Raw genomic sequence first — 9414 nt, 5'->3', positions numbered from 1 at the left:
AACTAGTGGTTACTCTATTGTTGATAAAAACAAATTCGCCACCTAATATTTTAAGGAATATTAGCGTACCTGTTTGTTTATTAAATTATTATCCTATTGGTCTACTAAACGGTGAGATTTGGGGTAAGGGTTCTTGTTCTTCTAAAACGAAGGTGTTAGGACCCCCCCTAAAATCTACCCGAGGTAGCTCCTTAGGACTTACGATAAGTTTAGGGAAGTAGATGTCTATATTCCATTTAGTTCAGTGCTTTAAAGTTTGAAACTATTCTAAGTCTGGTCTTAAAAGTCTACTTGCTTTTGAAAGAAAGATTGTATATGTACTTTGGAAAACAGGGCATAGGTTTTATAAAGTTTGTAATTTGTAGAAGTCCATTGAAATGTTCTACAAAATTGAGGAAGACTTGTAAAACGTGGCTATGTTTCAAATATTTGTCTTTTGAAAGCAAAGTGGCTATTCGTGTAACTTAGTAAAGTAAACATGTCATGGGTATACCTTTGAATAAATTGATTTCAAACCAGAGTTATATTCTATTAAAACTCATTGAGGTGTACTAGTTGCGAATTACCAGCTATGTTTGGTTTTACTTGTTGAAGACCAGCTTTGAAATATGCGCTCAGTTCTGATTCTTTTCTGAAGAGAAGGTCGTTTGTTTTAAATCTGTTCAAACTTCAAAATTTCATTAAAAGTGGTTAGTGTTAACAGAAACAACATCTTGTATTTGTTAGGAAAATAAGTGACTGAAATACTTTAATAATCATAACATATGAACTCAGATTTCTTTTCATTATTTACCTGCGGGCTTTGGTATACTCTCACGACCCGAAATTGCCCACCGACGGGACCGTGATAGCGCCTACTATTTTACTTGCTAGGCAAGCCAACGTTAGAGAATCATTAAACCAATTCCTTATTTCTATTCAGTAAATAATAATAATTAACTAAGATAAAATATAATAAATGCTGAATATCATAAAACTGTATTAATTACTACCACCCGGATCTGGAGTCAAAATTCACGAGCATTCTAGAATTTACTACAAGTATTAGACTCAAAGAAATACAACTGTCTGAATGAAAGAAAATAGTAGGACATAAAAGATAGACGGGGACTTCAAGGTCTGTGAACGCCGACAGATCTACCTTGAGTAAACGAATTGAGCAATTAAAACAGCAAAGGAAAACTGCACGACATCACCCTTCGTGCTTTTACTCTCAACCTCACCAAATAAATAGAACGGCACGGCATCACCCTTCGTGCTTTTACTCTCTTCCTCACAATATATATAATCCATGCACGGCATCGCCCTTCGTGCTTTACACTCTTCCTCACCATATAAATAAATCACGCACGGCATCACCCTTCATGCTTTACACTCTTCCTCACAATATAAATAAATCATGTACGACATCAACCTTCATGCTTCACACTCTTCCTCACAATTCACAGAATCAATCACAAGGGACAGAGAGAAGTTTTGCAAAGAAATCAATATTTCATCAATAATTACCTTCACAATTTAACATCTCAATCTCGAATCAATATTCACAATTTTATCAACCTTGGTGGAACCGGATACATGTCTCCCAACATTTCAACAACAACAATAAGTATGGATAACAAGATTTAAGACAACAAATTTGCAAGAATGGAATTTCACTCGCATGCTATGACTCGACAACGACACATAGATGCTCGTCACCTCACCTATACATTGTATTTAACAACCAAACACGTAGTAAATGATCGCATAGTACCTATTCCCTCAAGCCAAAGTTAGATACGACAATTACCTTGCTCTGAAGGTCACTTAATTCTCAATCACAGCTTTTCCTTTGGAATTCACCTCCAAACCACTCGTATCTATTCAAAAATGACTCAATAAAATCAAATATTGCTAAAGGAATCAATTATATTTCATAAATTTAAATTTCCCAAATTTTCCTCCAAAAAGACAAAAAATCGATCGCGGGCCCGCTTGGTCAAAACACGAGGTTCGGAACAAAATCCTTTTACCCATTCACCCCGAGCCCGAATATGTAATTAGTTTTGGAATCCGACCTCAAATTGAGGTCTAAATCCCCAATTTTCCCGAAATCCCTAGTTTTTACCCTAACCCCTTATTCTACCATGAAAACTCTAGATTTTAGGTTGATAATTCATAAAATGTAATGCGTAATTGAAAGAAAATAGTTTAGAATCACTTACCAACACTTTGGAGAAGAAAATTACTCTTAATAATCGCTTTTACCCGTTTGGTTCTTGAAAAATGTTGAAGAAATGGCTTAAACCTGCATTTGGAGTCTGATTTAAGTCACTGGACAGGCCTTCATCGTGTTCGCAATGCACAGTGGCCTAAGGCCTTCGCGTACGCGAGTCTTTCTACGCGTTCGCGTAAGGCAGCTCCCCCCAAGCCTTCGCGTTTGCGACCTCGTGGAAGTGTTCGCGTAGAAGAACATGACCCCCCTCCCCCAGGCCCCTTAAACTATCGTGTTCGCGTGAGACAGATCGCATTCGCGAAAGGTACCACCCCCAACGCTTCACGTTCGTGACCAGTCCTTTGCGTTCGCGAAGAAGAAATTTCCCCTGCTCCCATTTTACCTTTCGCGTTCGCGACACTACCTATGCGAACGCGAAGAAGGGCACACCAGAACAGCTGCTGCAGCAAAAATCTTAGATTTTCTAAGTGCAAATCACCCTGTAGCCTATCCGAAACTCACTCGAGCCCTCGGGGCTCCAAACCAAACATGTACACAAGTCTAAAAATATCATATGGGCCTGCTCGCGCGATTAAATTGCCAAAATAACACCTAGAATTCCGACTTTAGCACCAAATTGAATGAAATTCTCAAGAACACTTTAAAATTACTATTTTCTCAACAGAAGGTCCGAATCACGTCAAATCAACTCCGTTTCTCACCAAATTTCTCAGACATGTCTTAAATATTATAATGAACCTGTACCGGGCTCCGGAACCAAAATACGGACTCGGTACTAATAATGCAGACATCAATCAATTCTTAAAAATAATTAATTTTCAGACTTTTAATTTTCATCAAAAATTCATAACTTGAGCTAGGGACCTTCGAATTCGATTCCGGGCATACGCCCAGGTCCCATAATTTGATACGAACCCACTGGGACTATCAAAGCACGGATATGAGCCCGTTTACCAAAAATGTTGACCGAAGACAACTAAAATAAACTTTTAAGGCATAAATTCTTATTTTTATCAATTCTCAACATAAAAGCTTTTCGGAAACCTACCTGGACTACGCACGCAAATCGAGGAGGGTAAAAATGAAATTTTTAAGGCTTAAGAGCGCAGATTCAAGTTCTAAAACATAAGATGACCTTTTGGGTCATCACATTCTCCACCTCTAAAACAACCGTTCGTTCTCGAACGGACATAGAAAAGTACCTGGGCTGGTGAAAAGGTGGGGATATCTACTCCGCATATCGGACTCGGACTCCCAAGTAGCTGCTTCAATAGGCTGACCTCTCCACTGCACTCGAACTGAAGGGTAACTCTTTGATCTCAACTAGCGAACTTGCCGGGCTAGAATTGGCACCGGCTCCTCCTCGTAAGTGAAATCCTTGTCCAACTGGATAGAGCTAAAATCTAACACATGGGATGCATCGCCGTGATACTTTCGAAGCATGGACATATGGAATACCGGATGAACAACTACTAAACTAGGTGGCAACGCAAGCCTGTAAGCCACCTCTCCCACTCTCTCCAGAATCTCAAAAGGTCCGATATACCTAGGGCTCAACTTTCCCTTCTTTCCGAACCTCATTACACCCTTCATGGGTGATACCCGAAGTAACACTCTCTCTCCGACCATGAATGCAACATCACGAACTCTACAGTGGGCATAACTCTTCTACCTGGACTAAGCTGTGCGAAGTCGATCCTTAATAATCTTGACCTTATCCAAGGCATCCTGTACTAAGTCTGTGCCCAACAACCGAGCCTCTCCCAACTAGAATCACCTAACTGGCGACCGACACCGCCTACCATATAATGCCTCATAGGGAGCTATTTGAATACTCGATTGGTAGCTGTTGTTGTAGGCGAACTCTGCATGGGGCAAGAACTGATCCCATGATCCTCCGAAGTCTATAACACAAGCGCATAGCATATCCTCCAAGATCTGAATAGTATGCTCGGACTACCCGTCCGTCTGAGGATGAAATGCTGTGCTCAACTCAACCCGTTACCCAACTCACGCTGAACTGCCTTCCAAAAGTGCGAGGTAAACTGCGTACCTCGATCGGAAATGATAGACACGGAAACACCGTGAAGATGGACGATCTCCCGAATATAATCTCTGCTAACCGCTTCGAGGAATAGGTAACTACCATGGGAATGAAATGCGCTGACTTGGTCAGCCTATCCACAATAACCCAAACTGCGTCGAACTTCCTCTGAGTCCATGGGAGTCCAACAACAAAATCCATAGTGATACGCTCCCACTTCCACTCAGGAATATCTAACCTCTAGAGTAAACCACCAGGTCTCTGATGCTCACACATTACCTGCTGTCAATTTAGGCACCGAGCTACATAGGCAACTATGTCCTTCTTCATTTGCCTCCACCAATAATGCTGCCTTAAGTCCTAATACATCTTGGCGGTGCCCGGATGAATAGAATACCGGGAACTGTGGGACTCCTCAAGGATCAACTCACGAAGTCCATCCACATTAGGCACACAGATACGACCCTGCATCGTCAAAACTCTGTCATCTCCAATAGTAACCTGCTTGGCACCACCGTATCGTACTGTGTCTCTAAGGATAAGTAAATAAGGATTGTCATCCTGCCGATCTCTGATGCGCTCAAACAAAGAAGACCGAGCAACTGTACAAGCTAGAACACGGCTGGGCTTAGAAACCTCCAACCTCACGAACTGGTTAGCCAAGGCCTGAACATCCAATGAAAGCGGTCTCTCACCCACTAGAATATATGCAAGGCTACCCATACTAGCTGATTTTCTACTCAAAGCATCGGCCACCACATTGACCTTCCCAGGATAATACAATATGGTGATATCATAGTCCTTCAATAGCTCCAACCACCTTCTCTGCCTCAAATTGAGTTCCTTCTGCTTGAACAAATACTGCAAGCTCCGATGATCAGTGAATACCTCATATGGCATGCCGTAAAGATAGTGCCTCCAAATCTTCAGCGCGTGAACAATGGCTGCCAGTTCTACATCATGAACATGGTAATTCTTCTCGTGAACCTTCAGCTGCCGTGAAACATATGCAATAACCTTGCCACCCTGCATCAATACCGCTTCCATACCAATACGAGATGCGTCACAGTATACTGTATAAGATCCTGAACCTGTGGGTAACAACCAATACCGGTGCCATAGTCAAAGCAGTCTTGAGCTTCTGAAAGCTCGCTTCACACTCGTCTGACTACCTGAACGGGGCACCCTTTCTAGGTCAATCTGGTCAACGGGGCTACTATGGATGAAAACCCCTCCACAAATCGACGGTAATAGCCCGCCAAACCCAGGAAACTACAGATCTCTATAGCTGATGTGGGTCTAGGCCAGTTTTGAACTGCCTCAATCTTCTTAGGATCCACCTGAACACCCTCCACTGATACAATGTGACCCAATAAAGCAACTAAACTCAACCAAAACTCGCATTTTGAGAACTTAGCATAATTGGCTGTCTTTCAGAGTCAGAAGAATGATCCGAAGGTGCTGCTCATGCTCCTCTCGATTTAAACACAACCACAAAGGAATCCAAGTAGGGTTTAAACACCCGATTCATCAAATCCATGAATGCTGCTGGGGCTTTTGTCAGCCCAAATGACATCACTAGAAACTCATAATGCCCATACCGAGTCTGAAAAGTTATCTTAGGAACATCGGATACCCTAATCCTCAACTGATGGTAGCCGGATCTCAAATCAATCTTTGAAAACACCTTGGCACCCTGAAGCTGATCAAATAAATCATCAATCATCTGCAATGGATACTTTTTCTTGATGGTGACTTTGTTCAATTGCCGATAATCTATACACATCCTCACATATCCATCTTTCTTCTTCACAAACAACACAGGTGCACCCCAGGGCGAGATACTAGGTCTAATGAAGCCCTTATCAAGCAAATCTTGTAACTGCTCCTTCAATTCTTTTAACTCTGGCGGGGCCATGCGGTATGGCAGAACGGAAATAGGCTGAGTACCCGGAGCCAAATCAATGCAGAAATCAATATCCCTGTCGGGTGGCATCCCCGACAGGTCTGCAAGAAACACCTCTTGAAATTCACGAACAACCGGCACCGAATCTATGGAAGGAACCTCCGCACTAGAATCGCGGACATAAGCCAAATAAGCTAGACACACCTTCTCGACCATATGCCGAGCCTTCACATAAAAGATTACCCTGCTGGCAGAATGGCCAAGATTTCCTCTCCACTCTAATCGAGGAAACCCCTGCAAGGCTAAGGTCACTGTCTTGGCGTGACAATCTAATATAGTATGATAAGGTAACAGCCAATCCATACCCAGTATGACATCAAAATCAACCATGTCGAGAAGTAGAAGATCTACACGTGTCTCCAGACTCCCAATGGTGACCACACACAAATGATAAACATGATCTAAAATAATAGCATCTCCCACTGGTATGGACACATACACATGAGCACTCAAAGAATCACGGGGCACAACCAAATAGGAAGCAAAATAGGATGACACATAGGAGTAAATAGATCCCGAATCAAATAGAACTGAAATAGTACCTGTGATAACAGCATCAAATGACTCAGCCTCAGGCCTGGCTGGGAAAGCATAACACCAGGGCTGGGCCCCACCACCCTGAACTACATCCCTGGGATGACCTCTAGTTGGCTGGTCTCCACCTCTAATAGCCTGACCTCTACCTCTAACAGTCTGGCCTCTACCTCTGGCTTCCTGACCCCTGCCTCTGGCTGGCTGAGAAGGTGGTGCAGTAACTGGTGCTGGAACCATGGCACAAGAACTCTGGTGCTGTGAGATGATCATTGCCCGTGGGCAAAATCTAGCAATGTGCCTCGGATCTCCACAAGTATAACATAACTTTGGCTGCTATGACTGCTGACCCTGAAACTGACCCTATCGACCTGAATAACCACCCTGATGACTCTGGAGTGGAGGTGCACTAATAGGAGCTGGTGGTGCACTATAAGCTAGCTGTTTGGAATAATGCATCTGAGGGCCACGACCACCTGAGGCACCGTGGAATGCCTAGAGCACTGAATGAAATGGCATGGGAGGATGGCCTCTACCTAAAGTACTCCGAGGATGGCCTCTACCTAAAGTACTCCTGCCTCTAGGTGAGGCACCACTGAACTCACCGAAATGACGAGGTCTCTTGTCAGACCCCTGACCTCCCTGAGTAAGAACCAGTTCGACTTGTCTGGTGATATTAGCAGCCGCCTGAAAAGAAATCTCACTTCCAGTCTCCTTAGCCATCTGCAATCTGATAGGCTGAGCAAGTCCATCAATAAACCTTCTCACCCTCTCTCTCTCTCGGTGGGAAGCAGAAGAATAGTATGACGGGCCAAGTCCACAAAATGGGTCTCATACTGAGTAACGATCATACTGCCCTACTGAAGACGCTCAAATTGATGGCGACGTTCCTCTCTCAATTTGATAGGCAGAAACTTCTCTATGAAGAATTGAGAGAACTGGTCCCAAGTAAGAGCAGGCGACCCAGCTAGTCTGGTCAACAAGTAATCTCTCCACTATTTCTTGGCGGAACCAGTCATATGAAATGTAGCAAAATCGACCCCATTGGTCTCTACTATACCAATGTTTTGTAGAACCTCGTGACAGCTATCAAGATACTCCTGGGGATCCTCTGAAGGAGCACCACTGAAGTGAACAGGAAAGAGCTTGATAAACCTGTCTAATCTCTATAAGGCCTCAGAAGACATAGCTGGCCCATCTCTGACCTGTGCCTCAATAACCGGCTGAACTAATCCGACTGGCTGAGCTGCTGGAGCCTGATACTGGGGAGCTATCTGCTCTGGAGCGGGAGTGGTAGGAGTCTGGGCTCCTCCTCCAGCCTGAGAGACTGCTGGTGCCATGGGAAATGCGCCAGTCTGGGCCACACTCTCCATAAGGCCCACCAAACGGACCAAAGCGTCCTGAAGTACTTGGGTGGCAATGAACCCCTCCGGAACCTGAGCTGGTCTGGCAGGAACAGTCTGGGTTGGAACCTCCTCGTCAAGCTCTATCTGACGCTTCACTGTTGGGGCTGCTGCTCGAGACCTAGGTTGAGCCCTGCCCCTGCCTCGGCCTCTGGCACGGCCTCGACCTTGACCTCTGCCCTGCGTAGGAGCTGTCACTGGAGGCTCTGGCTGCTCATCTAAGGAAGCGGTACATGTTCTCGCTATCTACGAGAGAATAAGAGTAGAAGAGTTCAATTAGTATTGAGAAAGCAAAATCGCACGACAGAGAAGAATAAAAGTGAAACTTGTTCCTAAACTTCATAGCCTCTGGAAGATAAGCACAGATGTCTCTGTGCCGATCCTTCGGACTCTACTAAGCTTGCTCATGAATTGTGAGACCTAAGCAACCTAGTGCTCTGATACCAACTCTCACGACCCGAAATTTCCCACCGACGGGACCGTGATGACGCCTAACATTTCACCTTCTAGGAAAGCCAATGTTAGAGAGTCATTAAACCAATTCCTTATTTCCATTCAGTAAATAACAATAATTAACTAAGATGAAATATAATAAGGGCGAAATATCATAAAACTGCATTAATTACTACCACCCGGATCTAGAGTCACAATTCACAAATGTTCTAGAATTTACTACAAGTATTAATCTGAAAGAAATACAACTGTCTGAATGAAAGAAAACAGTAGGACATAAAAGATAGACGGGGACTTCAAGGTCTATGAACGCCGACAGATCTAACTTTAGTCTCCGGACAGCGGACCAGTAGCAAATCTCGATCAACCTGAGCCGATATCAAAATCGGCACAGAAAGTGCAGAGTGCAGCTTTAGTACAACCGACCCCATGTACTGGTAAGTATCGAGCCTCACCTCGGCGAAGTAGTGATGAGGCTAGGACAAGACACCCACCCACATATAACTTGAACAATATAATCCTCCTAGTACCACCAACAGTAAATAAAGAAATAACATGGAAATAATGGGAAGGGAACATACAGTGGGGGAATACAACATAAAGAGTGAGAATAATGAAAAGACAGAATTAAACAAAAAATCCTTAAATGAATTGAGCAATTAAAACAGCAAAGGAAAACTACACGGCATCACCCTCTGTGCTTTTACTCTCTTCCTCACAATATATATAATTCATGCACGGCATCACTCTTCGTACTTTACACTCTTCCTCGCCATATAAATAAATCATGCACGGCATC

Source organism: Nicotiana tabacum, chromosome 2, assembly GCF_000715075.1.
Source record: "Nicotiana tabacum cultivar K326 chromosome 2, ASM71507v2, whole genome shotgun sequence".
NCBI lineage: Eukaryota > Viridiplantae > Streptophyta > Magnoliopsida > Solanales > Solanaceae > Nicotiana > Nicotiana tabacum.
This window is presented reverse-complemented; position numbering follows the sequence as displayed.